We start from the raw sequence: 25,658 nt of genomic DNA on the forward strand, positions 1-25,658 counted from the left end.
GCCTCCCAAGGGACTCGGCCAACCAGCGTCCTGAGCAGCTCAAAGTCAGCCCTCCGGAAGTCCAAGACAGCAGTTTTACTGGTCCCCTTCCTGGCCTCACCAAGAATAGAGAACTCACCCTATGCATTTCTTCAAAAACATCACAGTACAGAGCAAGGTACCCAATCCTTTTACTTACCGGACCACTGATGCTAGCTGGCTAGAATACCCATCAAAGAAAAATCCCATGAGATACTAACCTAAATAAAGGAATAGTAAACGCAACAAGTAGACCTAGAGCTTACCTTATTCTTGCTACTAGAAAAGGGCTTATCAAAGTATTTAGGTACTGCATATGCACTCTATCATATGGACATGTGCGTATGTATATGTGCATGCATACACACAATCTGCTTTTTCTCAGCTAAACTGCACCCTTGGTCTTCTTGCCTCAAAACTGCTGGCTGAACACTGTGTCTAGCACTGCTATACAATATGAACCTGCTTGCATACCACCTAGATGTGAGCTCAGGACAAGAACAAAGCAGCTCCATGTGCCGTAACTACCAGCTGTACATACAAGTATCTGACATTATTTTGTTTCTAACAGGTAAAAAATACAGCTATGATAATTATCTGCTTGGCATGCCACATCTCCTGCCACCTGCAAATCAGCAGAGGTCAACATGGTTGGCACCTCAATTTTTCGAACAGGCAACAGGGCTGACCAAAGCCAGTCAACACAAAGTTGGTACTACTACCTCTGAGCCACTACTACTACCTACAGAGCCACTCATTTGTAAGATCGAGTGAAGTGATGCACAGAGAGAAGTGTCCCTGGCTTCCTTTCAAATAGCAGAGCACTCAGATATTGGGTATCTTGATTGAATGGCAGATTAGTTTGGGAACTGACAGTACTGACAACTAAAAAAAAAAAAAAAAAAATCAAATCTTTCTTTAACAAGAGGAACCAGAATATGGTAGACAATTGTCTCTAAGGAATAAAACAAAGGCCACACTACATGTATGCAATCTCTTCACAGTTGTGAGTTATCTTCTTTCTGGTACATGATTTACAACACCACAAATTGTGCAGCAGACAGAACAGCAAAGTTTGATGTGAAATGATTTTTCCAATGCCCCTTATCTCCTCTAATACCAAAAAAGCCATGCATGTCTGTTGTACAGCATTTTTCCCTCCCACAAAATATCCAGAAAGCAGCCTCAATATACCCATGCTTTACAGTAGAAGAACAGTAGGCAGTCTGTCAATACCCAGCTTTATTAACAACATTCTTATAGAATGCTTCTACCATAGCCCACACAGTGCAGGGGAAGGGATGGAGACTTTTCTGGAGGGTTACTGTTGGAGAACTTTCTCCTGTATTTGCTTTTCTGTCATTAAGTTTTTGCTTCTGTGTGCCGCCACCTGAACTTATTTCAACATGGGCCGAGAGAGTCTTCAGAGTCTTGGGCAGATATCAAATGACCATAGACTACTGAGACTTTTCAGGAGCTATGCATTGAGGAAAGTCTTTTTGCTCACCAATTTTTTGAGAATAGCAAACATGTTGCACACATTTGACTTCTGCTAGGAATAAAGCATGCTGCATTTAATGCCAGGAGTTACCTACTTACTATAATCTAGAAAAACACCTTATCTCCTAAAATCAGCTGGTGATGGTAGAGCTATCTACTTCACTTGTTCAAAATATATCATCTATTATTGAATATTATGTTCTGCTGGCAGCAGAGATAAAAATGCCTGTTTGCTTTTTGCTGCGTATTGCAATTTGGGTCACATGAACACCTCCAGGGGAAGGTGGAGGAGGCAGAAATTGTACCTTTCCTGACAGTTTTACAGACTGTTAGACTGCTGCAAGTTTGTGGAGTGCAGACGAAACAGGAGGAATCACGGAAATTGCAGCATGCTAACAGCCTGCATTATAAAAAGAAATGGAAAGATACTGGAGAAGAGCAGGCAGCAGACAGGTAGACAGGCCTCAGACCTGAGAAAAAGACTGACCTTTCCCTGAGGACCCAGTATAGTCAGTGTCAAGATCATTACAACCAAGAAAAGCTATTGATAGTTGCTGGGTGGAGATCAAGACTGAAACGAAAGATTTGTCCTTCAGTTTGCACACTAAAGAAAGTGGAGAGTTGTTTTCAAACCTTTTATTTTATCTGAACTCAACCATTTTGTGTTTTTATATCAAAAGGTTATTGCTCTAGCTCATGTCCAAACATTGCTGGACTCGGTATACCATTTGTAAGCTGTCCTGATGTTTTTGTGAGTACATTTTCAAGGAAAGATGCAGGAAGGTATACTCCTGACACAAGTTTTTGGGTACACCTCCTTGAAGGAACACAGCAGCCAGCCCCAGGAATGGTGAAGGCCCAACTGCTGTGCAGCAGCAGAAGAGAGGGCTCATGTGCAGGACAGGCCTGAGACAGAGATGCCATCTGCCCTGTGTCAGCTACTGACTGTGTTTGTATATGAGACCTTCTAGATCAGTGGAGAAGGCTGGGAGCCTAGCTTTAGGTCCAGCTCCCAGTACAGTTGCCATCTATTTTATAAAAAGTGGTCAAAGATAATAGGAAGGGACAATAATAGTGTGATGAAAAAGGGACAGCCATTGCACTGAGGGCTTGACCTGGACATCTGGCTACCAAATTTACAAAGGGTCCACATTAGGCTAAGTGTGAAATTGGCTGTTTCATACTTGCTTTTGCACACTTGCATTTTGCACACAAGTCAAGTGTGTCCTGCTGAAAGTCCTGCTTGGCAGCGTTGCAAATGTGTGCAAAGATTTGTGGGTTAATTTTTAAAAGTGCCAGAAAAAAAAATGTGAACCTGACAGTGATAAAGAGACACATGACTGAGGTGCTGAGATATGGGTGTCTATTGACTGAGGTGCTGAGATACGGGTGTCTATTGCCATTTTTAAAAACCCAAGATGTCCTGGCAGACCACCTCGAAGTCTATGTCATGTCTGCCAGCCTTCTGCAGACATTTCACATCCCAAGGCCATAAAAAAAGGCTTATGTGTAGGCACCTGAATCCTACTCTCAGTATTTCAGAGAGACTTCTGGGAGAGTAATTATTATTCTTTGTCTTTGACTATGCAAAATGTTTATTTAAGATAATTACAGCTAAATATGAATACGAGTCTAATTCTGCCAGTCCATATCATCCCACAAGGCAGGCAGGAGGTCAGGAAGGAATGGAAAAATCAGTAATAGCATCTTGATTGGAGCTCTCTACAACTCTTACATTAAAGACTGGAAAAGAACTACCAAAATTGAGATTTGTCTTTCTAATTCTGTAACTCCAGAGTCAGACAAGAAGCTTCACAATTGTGAACAAGCTCCAAGATCTTCTCATTTCACATTCTGGCTCTCTGGTGGCTGAGATGAGCATAAAACCAAATGCACAAACTTGTGAGACTGACTCTCAGATATGACAGCTGGTGGTAGACAGCAACTGGGCAAGTGCAGACAGGAAATTATTACCAAAGAAGCAGACAGGATGGCAGATATTGCAGTCTCCATCCTAAACTTCTTGTTTGTTGTGGCACGTGGCAGATTTGGAACTGCTCTATAGTTATTTAAGAATACAGTGCATTAACTCGGTCATTTCTTCTACAGCTATGATGGTTTAATTCAGTTGCAGTTTGTCTGGAAAAGCAGACAGTAAGAAAAAGTATTGTGAAACACATGCCGCTTCTATCCTTAAGAGTTAAAAGCTAATGCCAAATGAGGTAGTTTGGGTTTCTTTTTCAGCTAACCTTTAAAACTAGTTCTGATCTGGACAGGCAAAGCATGCAAATACTGAAGAATATAAGAATGAACACTAACAATAAAGCCTCATGCTCCAAAATTGTATTTTATTTACTAACAGGAACAAATCATTAGTGAGATAATATTTACCCACAAAGCTTTGTTTTCTAATTCCTTCCTTCCACTGCTGTTGTCTTACTACAAGATACTTTGTTTGAAGAAGGCTTTCTTAATACAACACACCATGAAGCACAGATTCCCAAATAGAAATGTAACTGAAGTCAGTCAGGGAGACAAAATGGTGGATCTGATGAACTAAGAACATGAAATTCCAACTTTGCAGTATAAAATGGTCACATCTTCCCCACTGTAAGCAAGGCACATGCAAATTGCTTTCAGCCATCTCTTCTCTGCAATTAAACCTGTTATCATATGACAATACCACACAGCTTTAGCATTCCCTAAACAAATGTGCAAAACATAGGTGGTTAGTTATTGGAGAGAGGCTGCAGCATTGCATGTCAGCTGGCATCGTGGCATCAACTTGGGCTGAGCACTCAGAGGAAACCTAGTAAGAAAAGCAGACCTTTTGCTGCAGATCAGCATTGCAGTCCCTCCCCATCACTTTTCCAGAATCCACCTTTCTGTCACATGATGAGAGTGTCACATGGAAGAGAAGAACTTAGAAAAACAGGTAATAGCAGTATTATGAATGCTACTGCATGAAGCATTGTTTTGGAAGCCTTGGAAGCCTTTTGCTAAAGCCGTAGATAAGAAACTTAGCTTCCTCCAAACATTGAATAGAGAGTTACAACATATACTGAATGGATCACACTGGAGAAAACTTTAACCAAATTCTCAAAGATGCTAATGGAAGTCATTCAGTTAGTGCAGCATAATGTTAAACAGCAGGTAAAACTGGATATTTCATAAATAAATATAAATAAAAAATAATATATATATATTATATTATATATTATATATATATTATATATATTATATATAATAATATATATATTATATATTATATATATTATATATATATATAATATATATATTATATTATATTTATAAATAAAAAAATAATAAAGTCTACCATTTCATACACATTAACTTTTCAAGTTTATGCTACACCATAATTTAATGAATCTTCTGCCATTACAAAAAATATTCCCTTAAACTTTTTGCAATGTTGAATTTCTGGATTTTTAACTTTTTAAAATTAACTACTACTTTTCCAGGAGTTAGTCTGGTACGAGACTTATTTTCTGACATGCTTTGCAACACCACAGCTGGAAAGAAATTATCACATATGTTGCTCTTTTTTACTGGTCAAGTACGTCCAGCAGTTTATACAATACATATTTTGAGAGAGTGGTTACAGATCTCTATCATTTAACTAGGAATACTCTTTTATATTCACTTACATCTCAAGACAGGATACAGCAGTTTTGTATCTAATTGACAAATTCTTTTTTGTGTGTTCACCTTGCCCCTCATGAATAGAGTCCATGATACCTTTTCCACCGGTGAGACAAAAAGATGTGGAAAAGTGGAAAGTACATACCACCTGAGTAAACAAAGAATAATAGGAGGCCTCTCTCATTCATTCTCCTTCAACAAAGAAGCTACCGTTTTTGAACTTTCCTAATTCCCTTGACTAACCCAAGAAACTGACTCTTCCTTCTAGTCCCAAACTATACCATCACTGGTCATTACTAAGTAGAATAGATGGCTGTGGGTTTCAGGGTGATGGATAATACAAATGATCTGGGGTTCGTTAAAAACAGGGGAAAAATGGGGAGCTAATTTTGACAAGAGAATGAATTTAAAGGTCTCAGGAAAAGGGAAAGAATATATGCAAAGAGGCAGAAATGAGACAAGGAAACAAGTATGAATGTTCTGGAAAAGAAAATAAAAAGATCCTCAGGAAGGAGAAAGTTACGCAACAGTGAGGATGGGGTGGCGGGGGGCTGGAGCAGAAGCAAGGGGGCATGCCAGCAACAGACACTGGAAAAAGTTCCTGGAAAAGGAATAGTAGGGCAAGTTTACAACACTTGTACTTGCATGAATATTTTATTCCCTCTAATATTCATTTTTTATTATTTGCTTATTGGCCATAAAGAAATCTACAAAGTCTTTGAGCCTGCTAGTATTACACAGAGCAGAGAATCCCTCCACAAGCGACAAGATCATTATCATAGCTGTTATCCTAGTACATACAATCAGATTTGATCAACAACTTGAAAAAAGGCCAACAGGATTGTTTTCCAGCCTTTCTCTTGGAGGAAAAAAAAAAAAAAAGACAAAAACACAAACCAACAAAATAATAATAATTAAAAAAAAACAAACAACTACACCTATCCTAGACATGTCATAGAAACCCAGTATCCAGTAGCAACAGCTGTAGACAGATGACGTCTGTGCTGCTGAATAAATGACCAGAGATTGAGAGAAAGTAGATAACCTTCAATTCACCAGTTTACTGGTCCTTAGGTGTCAACGCTCCTGATAAGTTCATTAAGTCAACAAGCAGTCCTGCAATCTATTAGCTACATCTCTTCATGTTTATAGTGCTGAAATGTGTAATTAATTGTATGCTCTTGTTACATTATTTGTTCTGCAGTCAAAAAAGCTAATCCATTTCTGTGTTCCAGCTAGTTAGCTAGCCTGGGAATCTTTGTATATGTTGATCATTTAATGCTAAACAAGTGGGTTATTGACATTTAAAGTCATCACAAACGACTCTTATAACTCAAAAAATCTGTTCCTGTGAGTACTTTAAAAACAGCTGACCTTAATGCGAGTGATTGCATGAATCCAAAAGAAAACACAGTAAGAGAAGTCTAGCTGGAAATTTCAACAATCTTTTAATCCTCTCCCAATTCTTTATATTACCATAATTCTTCAGGAAATCCACCATCAAAATTAGGCAATTGCAAACAGATGTGTGGTGTATTTTACGCTGTTGTCGATATCCTGGTTACCAAGCTAAAATCCCAAACAGCACAAAAAACATGAACAAAGGGTGGTAGGTAACAATGTTCCCTGATTTATTCAGTTCAAGGAACAGGAACCATATACTATCAACTTTATTAGACACAATCCCGCTTATGGATCAAGGTGGTACTGTAGACACTTTTTTTTGTCTTCTCTTGGAATAAGAATAACTCATTCTTGACAATGGAATCAGTATATGAACATCTAATCACCTGAAGAAACACTTCACACCAGCCAGCAATTGATAATGTAAATGTAATAGTATGAATGTAACTACAAAATCAGTTAAGGCTTGCAATAAAGTTTTGAACACAACAGAGATGTCTACATTTCAAGGTTGAATACATGCCACTAAGCTGAACATACAACCAATATGAATTACATCACGAATGAAACTATGCACTCTTGATGTATGAAATATGTCCAAATATTTACTTTACGTTCTATTCCTACATAGGTAGATTTTGAGTACACATAAATCTGCATTTGCTATTGCCACTATTCCTTCAGCTGGAAAAATGAATAGGTATAAACCAAGAGAAAAGGAAAAATATGAAAATAAAGAGGAAAAATACTAGGATAGAATATTGTTTTCAGATGACATAATTTAAACAAATAATTTCATCAAGATTAACATCTTTCTTATAAAAACAACTAAGTGAAAGTGTAACTGAGAGTCTGAACCTAAAAACGTTCAAAGTGGGCTTCACCTCAGATACCTGAATCAGTCAAAAAGTCAGGCATCTATTCTAAGACCTCCATTCCACCTTTTTATGCTGCCCATCATTCCAGAGGCAAACTCATTCTGCCTATTCAGAGTGCCAATTTTAGGATGGCATGGCTCACCGCTTCCCCTGACTACAAAGGGAGAGGCACCAAACAGATGGCTAAAACCACATGACAAAAATCTTTTTTTTTTTTTTTTTCTATTAGTATGTCTTCCTATTTTCCCTGGATGACTTCAGAGACACAGTGAAGAGCTACATCCAGTGTGAGCTGATTCAACTCTGAAATCTGTCTCTTCCAACACCATATCCAGCTCTTCTTGAAAAGTCTTACATAAAAACAGAGTTGTAAAACACATGTTTATTAATATTGCTCTTAATGGAGCACCAAGAGTATTGAGCACTAATCACTTGTAAAAAAGATGAGAAACCTTTCACCAATTGATTTATGCATGTTTTATTCTGGCTTAACATTAAAAATATGTTACCTTTTTCATCATAATATAAAAATGAAGAAAAAAGCTCCCTGAGTGTCTGAAAAAAGTTCTGTACATACTCTAGGATGATAACCACTTTTGTTTGGTTTGTTGTTCAGGCACATAATTTTAGAAAGGGATTTTCATGGAAAAAATCAACTGGGGAAGAGACAATGACTAAAAATGTTTTGAGAAAAATGTAGTTTGTGAAAAAGATGTTTTATATCTTCTTTGCACAGCAAATGAACCAAACCACAAAAAAGATGGAATTTTTATATTACAGTAAATTTTATATTAAGCTTCATGAGAAATATTTATTAAGTGAGGCATTGATGAGAGAGAGAGATCCCCTCACAGTTCATCACCATTCCATCAAAACTGATGCATAATTAGGTAGAAAGGCACAACAAGCTATGAATTTCACAATAAAGGCAAACGAATAACACCACATTTTTTTTTCATAATGCCATGATAAAGAACTGTAAACATGAACCTGAATGTTAGACCCTTCCTTCAGGTAGTTCAAATTTATATTTACTCTCTCTTCAAGTTTTCACAATACTCCTTTTCTCTACAAAGGTTCTTTCTTCTCCATTTAGTTTCCTACATCAGTTTTTTAAAATTGTAACTGCTTTTTTTTTCTTTTAATCTAGAGTCTCTCCCAGCTTTCTAAATAACTAAATACATTTGTCTTTCTGAAGACAAATTATAATGTCCTAGCAAGAAAAGTTCCAAACATAACCATGTAAACCCAGTAACTATAGGAAAGACCATTCAATCCAACTTCACTAATAACCTTTGGGTAAAATTGCAGAAGTCTGCTCAACAAGAAGCAGCAGTCTAAGCCTGCTGTGTCAAGCAAGTAAAGAAAAATACCATTATGGCAGAGATTGGGATAGCACGCTGCACCTATTCTAAAATAATGGAGGCTCTCTCATAGGTACATAGGACGTCAAATACCTGTCTTCATGGTGAAATCTGGACACTGCTTGCTTATGTTCCAAATGGCAATCTGAGTCAGGCACTTGATCAGTCCTAAAACAAGGTGTAAGAGAAAGCAGCAAAGAGAAAAAGTCCCATCAGCAACCACATTTGCAAAACATATTTTCAGTGCCATGCTATCAATCACTTTGCTCTTGTGCGCTATTTATCATTTAGTTTGCTCTATGACAGAAAGGGCAAAAAACATGCAGACCTCATTTAGGGTTATCCAGTTCAATGGTGAGATCTGAAGAGAATTAAGTCTGCATATGATTGAAACATACTGTTGTAAGCATTATGCCAAACACTAGTTATCATCCTGGCACTGTACATTGCCACATATTTTTGTATACTACTTGATAGAGAATTTCCAACCAATATACCCATCTGTCATGTAAATGAAAATAATCCCATAAAAATAAAACACGGAAAATATGCTTGCAAAGCTATAACGAAGTTGTTTATCTGTAACTATTAACATTTGAAGTTTTATGAATGTCTAACCTAAAAACTAATATCTTGTTATGCATTATCAATTAGGAGTAAATATTCAGTGAGCAGTTGGTTTTACAAAACTGTATCTTAAGCCTACTTGAAGACTAGAGCAATTTCTACAAAGTTTAAAGCATTTTTACATAAAGATATGTTGACAGTAGTTTCTTAAAAACAACGCTGAAGCTGAAAACTCTAGACTCAAAACAGTCTGGTATACATTATAATTCAATCTTGATCTAGGAGATCAAAAGGCTATTGCCACAAAACTTATCTGTAGCAATAAATCTTCAGAATCAAGGTTAGAGTTGTTCACAGCCAATGGAGCAGAACAAAAGACAACGTTTAGGGACTGGGCAATTTGCTTATGACAGTGACAGAATCAATTTGCTATAGATAGCTTGCTTCCTTCCCCTGCTACTGGACATTTTGGCAACTGTTTATTTTTAACTTGGACCTCATACTTACCACATCTGGAAATTTAAACAATACTCTACCAATATTTAAAAATAATGGAGGACTACATAAATTCAGTATAGGAGGTGAATACCTAGGAAGTCTATGTTCAGTCAAAGTTTTGACATTTTACTGAATTCAAGCTCTAAAGCTCCAAAATGTTTTGATTACATAAGACATGCTTGAGCTGTCAAAAAGCACTTAGTTGTAACCTATGAAAAGTACAGTGGACAAAGCCTGTCCCAAATAAAGGTGGCTCTTTTTCTTCCAAGGGACAATGAACTTGTACTCAATTTAGAGGTGAAAAAAATACACTGAAGGAATATTTTTATATTTGGTAAAACTAGATATCTTGTAAAATTAAATATCTAAATCCAATTCTTAAATATTGACCTTATATAATAAGAGCCTAACAGTTTATACTAAAATGATACTAAATCTGAATGAAACCCTAGGTAAACATTTATACTATTATGAGTCATAAAAAATAGATGAACTATATTAACTTTGTACAAATTACTGAAATATTTACAGGATAATGAGTTTTTTCAGTGTAAAACACTAAGATGAAGCAGACTTTAAATGATCTCTTTTGGATGCTATGCCATGCTATGCCATGAGTTGTAGAATAATTTTTTACTATCCTAAATATCTAAGAATCTGTCACTTACAGTCATTCTCCAACACAAAGTTAGTTAGGAAGTGTTAGCTTACATCTTCTTTTTCATGAAAGAACATAAATGTTATTTCCTAGGCAGGTCAATATAAAAGAAACAAAAAACCTAAAGTTATTAGGTACTACAGTTTAACCTACCAACCAAAATTACTTTGTGATGGCAAAAAAAAGGTCTGGTATCCATTTGATACTCCTTGACAAACTAAAATATCTATGTATCATGAATAAACCATGGGGATGCTAATGGCACTATGATCCTCATGTCTCCAGGGTATCTGCAGAAATCCGTTATGAGTTGCTAGTGCTACACAAATTGTATAAAATTCAGTGAAAAACTTTAGAGTTGGTAGCTCAATCCTTGCTGTCATCAGATAACTCTCTGAAACTAATCATCACAGTTAGCATCTTCATGAAGAATCCCAGAAAAGAAAGCGGATCTGAACTACTTAATTGTGGGAATTATCTGTTGATCTCCTGTATTTCCTACAGGTTACCATTTCTAAGCAGGAAATCTTAAATTAAGAAAGAATCCCCAATCATTTTCTGAATACATTAGGCTCTTCCTTATCTGAACCGCAGCTGATGTAAAGACAGTATCCCAAAGGAAAAGATTCTCATTTCTCTTATTCATGCTTTTTATTAAAAAAAAAAAAAAAAAAGGCAAATAAATTGTTGAAAAAAGCTATATGATATAGCAGAAAACCTAGTCAGTGCAGAGGACTGGTGAAAGATGTTCAACACAAGCTAAAACCGTCTTGATAGAATATTCAAAAAGGTCCCAACAGCCAGTAAGAGAGAACTGCCTGCAGCCTTCAATCCATTTGTAAGTAAAAGTCTGGACATTTCTCAAGAAAGAAACTATACAAAGAGCCCTGTAGAAAGGGGGAGGAAGTCCTCTTCATGCCTTTTGAATTTCACCTTCTACAATTAGACACACTACACTGAAAAAAATCATTACTGGTTCAAGTTGCTGCTATGGAAACTGTACAGGGTAGCTATTCCCCCTTGGCAATGGAGATACTCTGATTACAACAGTTGAAGGAAAAGTAAAGTTGTATTTGTTTTCACTTGATCTAAAGAAAAATCTTACTTCAGCATTCAAAGCAATCCAAAACTGTTCTTCCACAAAAACAAGTTGGAAGTGGCCTTTCTAAAGCACATAATTTCTTACCATTATACTTTTGGTGTAAAAAGGACAGAATAAAATAAGTTATTTCAATTAAAAATTAAGATAGGGAAGGAGTAAAAGACAAAAGGCGGACCAATATTATCAAAAACAATACTGAAAAACAGTGTCTAAGTTTCATAAGTACTTAATAGGTATATAGTCCAGGCAAATTGCACTGAGTTTGAGGGGTTGGTAACAGCTTATTGTTTTAAATCAATCTTTATATAATCAATCTGCATATCTTCCACAACACAAATTGCATATATAGTTAAAATACAAAACAATAAATCCTGGTTATTCCTACTGTTGCTTTACCATACATTGCCATTAATGATCCCATATTAAAGAAACACTCACTGAACTACAACCATACCTGCCTAAAAGCAGCCATGAAATTCTCAGTGTTGCTACTGTTCTAGGAATACTTCTTGTCCACTCTTCAGTAGGACCAGTTACCTGCGTAGTTTTTTATCTTCCCTCAGCACACTAAAGAGTACTGCCCGTGACATGACAGACAACTGGAGACTACTCCTGGAACACAATTTAAGAAAAAAAAAAAAAAAGAAAAAAAAAAAGACTGACAAGCATTTTCTTTCTCAGGACTTGAAAGAACTCAATATACATACAATGGTTTTATTTGCAATGGTTACAGAAAGTTTTGCTTTAAAAAGGAAGACTCCTAGTTGTGTGTGGGTACAAGTAAAGTTTCTCTGCTTCCAATATAGTTGATAAATTGTTCAGACTCCAGTTCCCCATAGAGAAATACGACCTCTGTAATTGCTGTCAAGGTCAATGAGAACAGGGTAAGTGCTTAACTGCTGGACATATAACTTACATCACCCTGGAGCAATTTTAACATGAATTTTCAACTTTTTCAACTGTTTAATATTTATTCAACCAATACAGTTTTGAAAAATAGAGTTTTTTTTCAAAAATAAAGTTTTAATGTGAGTCTGCTTGATGACAACTGCTTTCAAATGTGTGTGCTGCCTTTTTTTGCAACCACATATTACAAGGTTTAGATCCGTGGATTTGAATAATTAAATTGAAGTCAAATGGCATCACTTTCTCTTTTGAAATATCAACAAGTCCATGGGAAAAAAAAAAAAAGCAGAACCATAAATGGTAACTTCATTTCCTCACAATTTCAGGATATATCTTCTGTGCTGTTAGTTAACTGCTGTTAACATTTATTGAATTTAGCTGAAACATCCCAATTCTGATACACAATCTGCAAAGTTCAGTCTCTGGACTACATCTGTTAACAAAATGCTGCTAAGAGAAAGCAGATTTATTTAGGTTAGAAGGGAATGTGTTCCCAATGGATTCTGGTAACAAGGCTGCATTGGTAGTGAAATGATAGATACCTGCAAGGATGAATTTTGACCCAAATATAGGCTTTATTTACCATTTCTATTTAACACCTCCTAAAATTCCACTTCAAGCTGTTCTAAGATGAAAGAGGCCTAGTACACTAATGGAATAAAACTGACACACAGTTCATTATATGAACCAAAAAAACACCACTCTTTATGATATTAAAAAGGGGAGGGGGAAGAAGGAGGAGGAGGGGAAGGAACCAAAAGAAAGACTGTTAGTGACAACAGATACCAGAACAAGCAAAGTTTACTGCCGTGGAAAAGGGAAAAATGCAAAAAGATGAAGTTCAACTTCTTTGCCAGCAATGTGTGCTTGCAGCCCTGAAAGCCAACCGTATCCTGGGCTGCATCAAAAGCAGCATAGTCAGCAGGGCGAGGGAGGGGATTCTCCGCCTCTGCTCTGCTCTCATGAGACCCCACCTGGAGTGCTGCGTTCAGCTCTGGGGCCCCAGCACTAGAATGGCATTAAAACATTAGAACAAGTCCAGAGGAGGGCCCTGAGGATGATCGGAAGACTGGAGCTCCTCTCCTGTGAAGACTGGCTGAGGGAGTTGAGGTTGTTCAGCCTGGAGAAGAGAGGGCTACCAGGAGACCTTACAGTGGCCTTCCAGTACCTAAAGGGGGCCTACAGGAAAGCAGGAGGTGGACTCCTTGTCAGGGAGTGTAGTGATAGGACAAGGAGTAACAGCTTTAAACTAAAAGAGGGTAGGTTTAGATTAGATATAAGGAAGAAATTCTCTACCCAGAGGGTTGTGAGGCCGTGGAACAGACTGTATTTCCCCTTATAGGTCTCACTGAGGTTTCTCTCTCCCCATTTTTCCATCATGTCTAGGCCTGCCTGAATTGTGGCACTACCATCTGGAATTCATCCGCTCCTCCCAGTTTTGTGTCATCTGCAAACTTGCCAAGGGTGCACTCTGTCTCACCATCTAGGTCATTAATGAAGATGTTAAATGCTATTGGCACAAGTACTGACCCCTGAGGTACACCACTGGTAGACCTGCCACCAGCTGGATTTCATGCCACTCATCACAACTCATCTCCATTTACTCAGTTTTCAATCCACCTGTCTACTTATCTTACCTAAACTTCATCCTCTTGTCTATTAGGATATTATGGGAAAGAGTGACAAAAGATTTACTAGAGTCAAAGTAAACAGTATCCATTGCTCTCCCTTCATCCATCAAACTAGTCATCTCATCATAGAAAGATATCAAGTTGGTTAAGCATGATTTCCCCTTCATAAATCCATGATGGCTATTTCCAATAACGTTCTTGTGCTTCACATTTCTGAAAATGGCTTCCAGGATTAGTTGCTATATCGTGTTCCCAAGGACTGAGGTGAGGCTGACTGGCCTGTAGTTCCCCAGATCTTCTTTCTTGCTCTTCTTTAAGATAGGAGTGACATTTACTTTATTACAGTCTTCAGGAACTCCCCCCCCTTCCCTCCCCAATTACTGTAACTCTTCATAGATAATTGAGAGTTGCCTTGCGATGTCGTTAGCCAGACCCCACAGTACCCCTGGGTGCAGTCCATCAGGCTCCATGGGCTTACATACATACAGTTTAAGTGTTCCCTAACCTGATCCCATTCCACCAAGAGTGAGCCTTCCTTGCTCCACACTTTTCCTCAGGTCTCAGGGCCCATGGATTCCTATAGACATGTCTTTATATTAAGGCATATCTTAACATAGTGACCAATACTAATGCGTTTCTAAATCTAAACCTATTCCCAACTCTCCTCCATAAAAGACTGCACATGAACAGTAGTATTTTCTTCTAGTATTTCTCTACATGTAGTTATTTTTAGATAGCAACTGCCATTGCAGTTCACGACAATAAAACAATACATAGTAAAGAAATACCATTAATACTTCTGAAATCAACAGAAAGTTTACAGAAAAGCAATTCCATCAACTGAACTATTTAAAAACTCAGCTTAAAAAACAAGACAGAGCAGTGTTAGGTTACAGGAAAACTTATCCCGATTTTAGATGAGCCTTAGAGTAACTGACTATACCAATTACTTCTGACAGTAAAAAACAATTTTACCCTCACATTTGAGTTTTTTGATAGAGTTCTTTCCTAATGTGGATATTAAGGCCACAAACAGATTCAGAGTAATTTAAAGATTAAAAATAGAGAAATACCAAAAACTACAACGTGTCTCATATGAAGCCCACTAGAAAAAGCACTGTCAAATTGTTACAATAAAATCTGTGCCCTTTCAATGAACTGAAAACTTAGGGTCAATCAAGCTCAATCAAGTTTATTAATATATAAACACAGTAATAAGTCAAGCAGTCAAACTATTTTACATAGATTCTTTTTTCATGCTGTCCCTCTCCCCTCCAAACAGGCTGAAGTTGCATTACATTTAATTGATACAGTTCTTGTGAAAGGAGTTCTGAAACAAATCTATTTCTCAGCCATGTGACTGCAAAACTACACAATAGATGGCCTGAGTTTAAAATTACATGTGACAATTTTTGTTATTCTCAGGGAGGACAGAAAGAGAAAATAAGTACATTAGTAAACTTGGATCAATGGGAACAACACAGAGAAACAGAATGAGAGACAGAGATTCTATCAATACTGTAAAATCAATACTTTTCACAGTGCCATCTGGCAAACATCGTTTAATGTAACATTAAGGGGAAGTATGAACATGATACACAGACATATGCACTTCCAGATTCTGTGGTTACTAAATTGATTTCTAATGAAGGCTTGGAAAATGCCTTCAGGAATACTGCCAGGTAAGATTCTGACAGACACTTTGCAAGATCATGACAACATGCCTAGTAACTATTGAGATACAAGAAATTCTGCTGTGCCAGACTTTGATTAAAGACAAACTTTGAAATAAAGAATCTTTGTTGTATATGCAAGAAGGCTGCAGCAAATTACATACATGCATCATAAGTACCAGAAGTGTTCTTTCACACATGGAAAAATATTGTCTATTGAGGACAAAAGAAAGTATGGATCCAAAATCTGGGTACCAGACACGCCATAAAACTGCACAAAAATATGAACAGAAGAAAAAAAAACAAACAAAAAAAAAACACAAGCAAGCAAGCAAGCAAACAAAACCCAAAGAACTCAAAGACACACAGTGACCAGCTGCAACAAGCCAACAAATATCTCAATAAGAAGCCAAGTTTTTCCCCAGCAATAGCTAGAAAAACATTGCCAATTCTGGGACTTAGTGCAGTCAGAAAAGAAGGAGAGCCCCAAAATGTAAGAGGCTTATTATGGAAGTGACAAGAATGACCTTCCCAAAAATCAGCCTGTGAAATTGCATTGATTCTCAGTATGCAGAAAATCAAACTAATGAGTGCTATTTTTATTGTTGTTGTTGCAAATATTAAGGGTGTTCCAACCCACTCTTGCCCGTCCCCCCCAAAACCCAACAGTCACCAAAATTCTTTCTAAGGAAAGCCCTCGAGAACAGATCTATCCATATGGGGATGGGTCCATCAAGCACACTAGCACAACTAAATAACTGTCCCAAAAGTCCATATGTAGTTATAAGATGTTTACTAACCACTCAGAAGTGTCACTATCAATGTGATGCTAAAATGAAGGGAATTAAGTTTCTTCAGTGTTCTTCGCTGCAAGTCTCTGTATTCAAATTTTGTAATAAGTCTTTACTTCTGTGATCTTAATCTAAAAATTCAGAACTGTCATTAATCACCACAGTATCTGCAGAGAAAATATCTTTCATCATAGAGTAATAACCTTATTTTGCATGTTTGCTTTCATTTCATATCACTTACAAAGAAAAAGATTCAGATACCAGCATTTGCTTCTTTCCTTGACTTTTCACTTTTTTTTTAATGAGTCAAAAAGGCCACTAAGAAAAGCCCACCCAGATACGAGTGAATGATATAAACAAATCAAAATTGTAAGATTAACTACAGCAACAACTTCTCATGACAGTTGTAACAGATTTTAACAGTTACTCTGGATTTATCTTCTATCAGAAAACACCTGTAACACATGTACATTTGTTTTGTTGGCAGGGGAACCCCGAGTTTACAGACATAATGGAAGGATCCTGTTGGAGAAAGGCCAACAGGCATGGCCAGAACACAGCCAACAAGCAGAAGGTAATAACCTTCAAGAGAACAGTAAGTCTTGTGGTTTGCCTTAAGCAGGGATGTTGATGGCAACAAAACACAGAAGACCAAGGTAGAGCTCAGCTAACCTCCCATTAAGTATAAAGATAAATGTATTTGCTATGTATGCTCAGTGTGTATTTAGGAATAATTTTTAACTCCCCTAGAGCATGTCTGAACATGTAATCACTTCAGGAACAAAATAATAATATTCCTGGCTTTTCTATGTGGCAGTAAAATAAAGCATCAATATGCTTTTCAATTACTATTTAAGTATTATGACTCATTCAGTGTTGCTTCCGTGCCATTCTTCCATACATATAAAGGGAGGAAATAGCAATGCCATTCCAAAATGAATGAGTGACAGTTATTCAAAGGGAGGAGGCCATATACAGACACCATTCAACGGCACTGCACTTGCCTCCTGTAGATCTGAATCAGACCCAAAATATCAAACCAGGAGAGAACAAATAAGCTATTTGAAAATAAATTTATTAAAAATAGTGTATTATAAGACATAATAATGATAACTATTCTGTGGATACTAAGTACGCTTCACACTTACAGTGTGTTTTTTAACTGAGGCTTACGAATGAATACAAAATAAATACACACATACTGCTATACATACATAAAACCTGAACATCCAATAGATCTTTGACTTCATTTTTACCCAGGAATATGGAGCAGTTCAACAGAGTAAAATGACTTGCTCATGGTTTCATCTCAAACCTGTGACAAAACCAGAAATACTGACCTCCCCATTATCATTACTTCACTTTAATGTTGCTGCTTTAAAGTAATATCTACTTGCTGCAAAAACTTTGACATGGCTCCCCAAACTTTGCTCAGGGATTGAGAGTTAACTGACAGGACACTAAGCTCCCAACCACCTAACAAAATGAACTGCAGCACTGTTATATTCACTAGATGCAGCACCGCATGCTCTATATCCATGCAACTACGATAGGAAGAATTCAGCATCATTATTTAAGTCACGCTAAAGGGGGCCCTCTGGCTCCAAGTGACTGACAGCTCCAGCCGCCAAGAGCTCAGACACCACCTTTAGTGCAACTAAGAGAGGCTCTGTGGTTCCTCCAGCTTCAGTGCTTGGAACAGATGCAGGATGCCCCAGATTCCCATAGTATGGATGGCCCTGAGTGAGGACGATGACAATAACAAACACAGAACAACTTTCCCCACTCTGAGGCATGAATAAGAACAGACCTACTGGTTATGAAAAGGGAAGAAAACTGCAGTCCAAAGCAAATTTTGTGTAATTTAGTAATATAATATTCCCAAAGAACCTTCCTATTTTTCAGATGCATTTAAGGCAGTGAAAGTAATCACTGTTTCATATGTAGCTTGACAACAATTAGCTCAAACATGCTTAAAAAAACGCATAGTTCACTTCTCCTCCTGTTCCCCCCCCCCCCCAAAAAAAATGCTAATGAAACATGCAAATATTTAAAGAACTTTGCTTTGAATGTCCATGCGCACAGGGTGTATTCATCAGTATAATCTGACATTAGCAAACAAAGCTATTTTAACTTACTTTAATGAGAAGACCTTCCAGTATGTAAGTCTGGTTCATGTTTTTGTGATACGGATCTAATTTCGTTAAGTATTAATGGGACACTTCACTGCCTGAAGACAGACGGCAGTTTAGGAGCTTTTTCTCTCCTCTCTGTCTGGTCTTCACAGAGACACGTGCTCAAAAAACAACAGGATCTGAAAGTCATTATAGTTTCTCTAATTTTCCTGCCTATCTGCCTCCATTTACTGCCCTTTTTGCTTCAGTCATGGTAAATTCAGGATGTAATATGCAATTTACCAACTCTTTGTGTGAGCTTTAGTAAGTCTGCTTCTTAAAAATAGGAGGGGGGAAGAAAAATGAATTCTGCTACTACCATTTCTTTGGGTTCCATATAGATTCATACATGGGTGGTGATAAGAGACCTATGGTTTACAGCAGGCTTCATGGACTCTCCTAGCAATTATTTCCTTACTGCAGAAGTTAAGTGATAGTGTACATTATTTTGGCTGTTACTTCTGTAATTTTCCAACAAAATCTACCTTTGCCTATAAGCACAAAACCTGCCTTTACATATAACCCTCTTAAATGAAGATTCTGTTGAAGAAAGTGAGTCTCTCTCCATATTTGTGAAGAAGAAAAGGGCTTTGCAAAGGGAAAGGTGGCAAACTGGGTAGATCCCTGACAAAGAGGTATTACAGTTCTTTACCACTATGGAAGGGGGGGGGGGGGGGGGGGGGACGAGCTTGTAACAGGACTTTGTTGACACAGAAGATTATTGAGAGAAAACAACTTACTAGATACAGATGCTGAGAATCTCGTAAGGAGGAAAGTCAGACAGCACAAGGAATGAGCAAATAGATAGCAGGGCAAAGAGCAAACAAAGGCACGAGGACAACATGCATACAATCCACAGATACAGAGGCATCTCACAACATACATGGGGAAAAGCAACATGGTAAAGGATGTGGGAAAGGTATTCAGGAAATCACATCAGGTAAAGAGAGGTCCTACGACAGATTTTGATACAGCATGGGTGCTGCATGCTGCCTGACATGCAAGATTTACATATGATTTTTAGGTAAATTGCAACAATTCTCACATGAATTTTTTATTTCAGGGCAACATGAAATGATCAACTTTATGCTTCTCTCAGTCTATGACATGTTGCATCATTTAAATAAAGGCATTTTGAAAGGGTGGGTTTTCAACATCAGTAAAAGTAACATATTGGGGGATGTAGGTAGACAGCACTTAAATCGACATGATTGCAACTGAACAAAATGTGAAGCAAATAAACCATTTAGTTGCAACTACAGAAAGCGATTTAGCCACTGGAATTCCATGCTGATTTTCTCCCTTCTTGGACAAGAGGAACATGAAAACCTGTCACATAAAACACAAAAGAGCATCTGTTAAAATACTGCTCTCTGATCTTAAATGGGCAGGGTTGCGGAGAACAGCTCTGCTTTTAACAGAAGAATGAAACAAATCACTGGTTTCTTCAGTTCTTACTAGAATTCAAGTTCACAAGCAACAGTAAATGTAACAACATTATATGTAAATTTGTAACAAACAACAGCAAATGTATTGTTAACTTAGTAATTACTGTGTATAAAATACAATGAAGCTCATCAACTTGATGATCTAATGGTAGTACAACTTCTTTGGGACAGTATTAGTATTTTTGAGTGGTCACACAAATGCCATTCCTCTCCATGTTTCAGCTGAAGACAGGAAATCTGTTATATGCAATTACATTACCAAGCACAGGACAGTATCAAAGGATGTAGGAGACAGTAAATGAAATAACATTAGTCATTTATTATGGAAGTAAAAATAGGCATTTTAAAATTTAAAAATGTTACAAAATATGCAATAATTTCCAGCAGATTCTAGCACTGTTGTTGCATAAAATAATCACAGTATTTTGCAGACTATACATGATTTTAAACTTGAGTACGGTCCACAGCCTACTGAGAAAAACACACACAAGCTGCATACGTTAGCCTCCAAAATATATATAGCAATATATAGTAAGTTTTCCTGTTTTGCATGAATCCTGTACACCAGGAATTGGTGCATATTACTTCTTTGAGAAATAAAAATTAAAAAAAATATACACCCTCATAAAGCCATTTCATAACAACTATTTGGTAATTTTTTCCTTAGGAAATCTTACAGGCTAAATAGTGAAATATAGACTGAAAAGCTCCATGGTACTGGTAGTACATAGGCAAAGAGGAGGAACTCTCTTCACAACTCACTTAGCTCAGAAAGGTCAATCAGACACTTGCTAGCAGGAAAGGCATCCCATAAATAGAGTGATGATTTGATAAGAGATTATGGATAGTTTTGTACAGAAACGGAAGGCAAAGTCCCCAAAGGGTATGTTGTCAATTTAGGTCTATCGGACCCAAAATGACTAAAGATCTTGTTTGCTAACAAGCAAGAGTGACAGCTCTTTTCCCTTGTTCCATCTTGGGTTTCTGGGTTTTTAGTTCTGTTAACTATCAGTTTTTAGTATGCTTATATACTGTTTGTGATGACTGGTCACCTTGGATATGCAATTATTCTTCTGTATTCTCTGATTCTATGCCAAATTTCAATTAAAAATACAGCAACTTAACACACAAGTAAAGACTTCATATTGAACCCAAACTCTTCAGAAAAAAAAGCCTTTGATCAGAAAGCATACCAGCTCAGATACTAGTGAAATTATTCCCTCATTTCACCAGTGTTTTCATAACCCAAATATTGATTTTACAGATACCTTCAGAAAACTAATAAATGGTCATGAACATCAAAGCAAATTCTCAGTTTTTACGTAAGAAAATGTTGGCTGATTCTTCATGTTGTACTCACCAAGTTGTAATTGGAAATATCTGTGGTAAAAGTCATACTGAATCCCCTGCTAAGTTTTCTCTATAGGGGAATATATATAATATTTTATTATGTATAATCTGTGTATATGGTGATACATGTCTGTTTATAACAAGCAATATAAAAAGGATTAAGTAAGATTTGTGATAAGGATTTGTGCATGATTTGTTCCAGTTTAGCACTTTTTACGCACTATGACATCATAGTTAATTCCAAACCTCTTGATATAGTTAACCTGATTTATAAGAGTATCATATTCCCACTGGGGTACAAGAGAAACAGAATACTAAATATCACAGCTGAGACCCTTCCCAAAGGCACCATCAAATATTACATTGAAGATCTTAAGCTGTAATAACCCCAAATCCCAGCCATTAACAAACCTTCACACAGAATGTATCCACTTACTGTTTCAATAAGATGTTTCTAATACCAGAGCTACACAGATACCCATACAAACAGATGACTCATTTCACCTCGTCACCATCCATGTACATAAGAGACAGTAGAATTGAATCTAAAGAAGAACAGCTATTATTAACAGGTTGCATTAATTACTTTACTCATGACATAAGCAATTCTGCAAAATAAGGAACACTTGAGACTTCAGCACAGAATCTGACTTCGACTGTGTCAGTGGCAGCCGACTCACACATAGCCCTGTTGCAGCAGGAACCTAAACTTAAATTCTTCCAGAGCAATCAGTGCAATTTTCTGTAACTACAGCAAAATGTTCCCTTTACTATCAGTTCACTTCATCCTTTATTTTCAAATATTTCTCCACAGAAGCTTCCACCTTTGACTGTAGTCTCTAAGTAAATAAATAAACTATCTTTCCCTCCATTACTCCCTCAGAAGAACAGCTATCGTTGTTCATCTGTTGGCAAAATTGCAGTGAACTACTGCACTATTGTTTAGTAAGTATGCAGCAGGAGGAAAAAATTATCAGACAGATATAAGTAAAATGTGAAACATTACAGAAAAAAATCTTTTAGATTGTTCAGAATCAGCAGTAGGTTAAGTCCAGCATGGAAAGAATGTGAAACACTGTGTGTCTACTTGTACCTACAATAGAAAAAATATGCTTACTAAATTCACTGCATAAGGTCTCCACGTCCCAATGCAGTTTCAAAGCTACTACAGTCCCTTTACACCCAACAGAAGAAATGAGAAAGAGCTGAGTATTGAGGTATCTGCCACTGTGAGGACTGGAATTGCAATCACTCTGTCAGATCTAAGCAAAGCCCAATGACCTTATGCAATACTTGTTTCTTGGACTGCATCAAACATTATTTTGTCAAAAAATTGGATGATTTTAAGTACAGATTTTCCCTTTTCATAAACATGTCACAATCAGCAGTACAAATGAGCAGGGTATGTGGCTGCTGCTGGACTGGTTTCATTAAATAATACACCTCTTTAATTGAAAGCAGGGAATTTGTACTGGTGACACCAATAATGAAATATGATCTTTCTGTTGAAAGGTGTAGGACATAGCTGAAGTCATAAATCATTAGTCTTTCTGAATGCCAAACTCAAGAGCATGCTTTGCTTCCCCTCAGCTTGCCATCAACCATCCATCCTCAGCAGGGCCAAAGTACACAGTCCTTCCAACGGATACTTCTAAAATATCTTTTTTCCACAGGACCTGCTGCAGTGATTTAGGGCTGTCCCTGATTCCTGTATCATTTTCTCCTTTCCTTTTTGTGCATCGATTTTCTTTTCCTTTTCTCCAGACTCAACGCCCCACAAGAAGTCTACAATTACATGACCTCTCACTCTGCAAAACCAGATTTAAACACCTCACTGGACATGCCAGCAGGACAGTGTGAAACCTCTTTTGGGGAAACTGTCCTGACTCTAGGAAGATGAGTGGTTAGGTCCGTATAAGATGCACCTTTTGACCCACTAGATTTACCTTGTCCTTTAAGTGATAATCTACACTCCTTAGAAGAAAGGCTCATTCAACCTCAATTGATTCATCCCTGAAGAGGTTATGATGCCCTCCATTCCCACTCTCATCATTTTAACATTTTGGGTTAAAATATGAAATCTGGGGAAGAGGTGATAGAAATAAATAGCAAGGATAAGAACAGAATCAATTCTAGAACTACAAACAGGGTCACGGAAAACACAGTCAGTAAGCTGTCATTAAATCTACTTTTTTGGTTGATACTGATTGCTAAGTTTCCAATATAGAGAATTATAAAATCAGACAGATGTGTTAAGACATAAAAAAGAAAGAAAAATTAGTTTATGTTAAGGGTATCCTATGTTTTCACAAAAGTAGAATTTGCATTTTAAATTTACTCTTACTCAAGAATATCTTTACATTTTTATTTTTGAAAGATACACTCAGAAAACTTAGTTTAGCAATTTGTTGGCTTACAGATCTATAAAGAAACAAGAACCACATGAAAAAGCTAAATTAGCAATTGAGCTAGGGACACTCTCCATCTACCTGTGTCTGCAGGTGGACTTTTTGACTGATGCATTAGAAGGCTGCAGCATGACCACATCCCTTTTCCTACACCAAATAATCTCCAGGAGAGGCATTACACCTGCAAGAAAGATTTTTTTGGTGTCTAATAAGGGCTGAGCTCACACACAGTGAGGATAACAATGCAAGCTCTCTTCTGCTCTGTGATTCCGTGATTCTTTATTCAGATACATTTTTTACCCCAAATTTCTACTAAAAGCTTGCCCAAATTAAGCATACAGTTATCTAAAAATTTCAGTTCATCAGGAATAGACCATGCTTCTCTTCACCCCAGTATGATATAACCACACATTATTTTTGCCTTATCTACTTGCTGGGCAAGCACCAGCCTACATTGTACCTTTAACAGAACATTCTGCATCTCTGATGCTACAGGACTGCACAAGACCGTAGGCAGTATATTGAGGGGGCTTTGTGTCAAAAAGCAGCATCAAAACAGCCACCTCTGTCAAATTTGGCTAAAATCAGGTAATCAGTTCAGAGGTCATTAACAGGGACAAGAAAGACAGACATTGCATAGCTGAATAACTCACATCTCCTTAGGAAATCAGGTTAAAACAGAAATTTGGGGCACTATTTGTTTTGAAGACATTTTTCTTTGAAATTGCACAACACATCTGAAGTCTAATACAACAGCGCTACACTGTGTAGTCTGGAAGTGTACATTTTCAAATCAGAGAGAACTATTGCAACATTTATGTGGCATATGGAAGATGTGATGTGTTAAAACTCTGATTATTGTGTTTTTATGGAATCAGTCAAGAATCATTGACCAAAATGGTGCTAAAGATTAAAGAAAAGTCAGACAATGGAACGTCTAAAATGAGCGTTACAGGTGAAAATGTTGTTATAGCAAACGTCAATGTGGAAAATCATTTAAAAAATCATTTAAAAAATAATGTTCTGAGTTACTAGTGCCATTTTCTTTGTTTCCCATTTTGTACCTTGGTTGACTTGCAGTCCCAGATAGGGTCTGATCCCATAAATGCTTCCAGATGTAAAGCTCAGATTTAATACTCCGTAGAAGTAAATCTTATTCCCACTAGTTACTGTTTGTATAACCCTTCTGAGTTCAACCTTAAAAAAAAAAGGAAAAAAACAAGTCTATACCCATTACAAGGTTATAAACTTCCTTATTTCCTGTCAGAGATAAAGGAACATAGGCTTATGTCATCAATCAAGGTATGCACATCATCAATTTTAAGATAAAATTCCCATTGACTTCCATAGAACTTGGGATTTCACCTAGTTTATTGACAATTTGAATGAGGACCAACAGGGAAGGGGAATGTGGGATAGGGCATGATGATCTCCTAAATCTTTCCACTGCTCTACAGATATAGTGCATGCTTATAGGTCTAGTCTATGCCAATGTGCGTGACCTACCACCCTACAGTAAATATGCCACAATACGCATTAAAGGGGCAGAATAAAGCTTTTACCTAATTGTCCATGCAACAGAGAACGCGGAGAGCACCTACGTAACCTACAACATTCTTTCATCA

Source organism: Cygnus atratus, chromosome 1, assembly GCF_013377495.2.
Source record: "Cygnus atratus isolate AKBS03 ecotype Queensland, Australia chromosome 1, CAtr_DNAZoo_HiC_assembly, whole genome shotgun sequence".
Taxonomy (NCBI): Eukaryota; Metazoa; Chordata; class Aves; order Anseriformes; family Anatidae; genus Cygnus; species Cygnus atratus.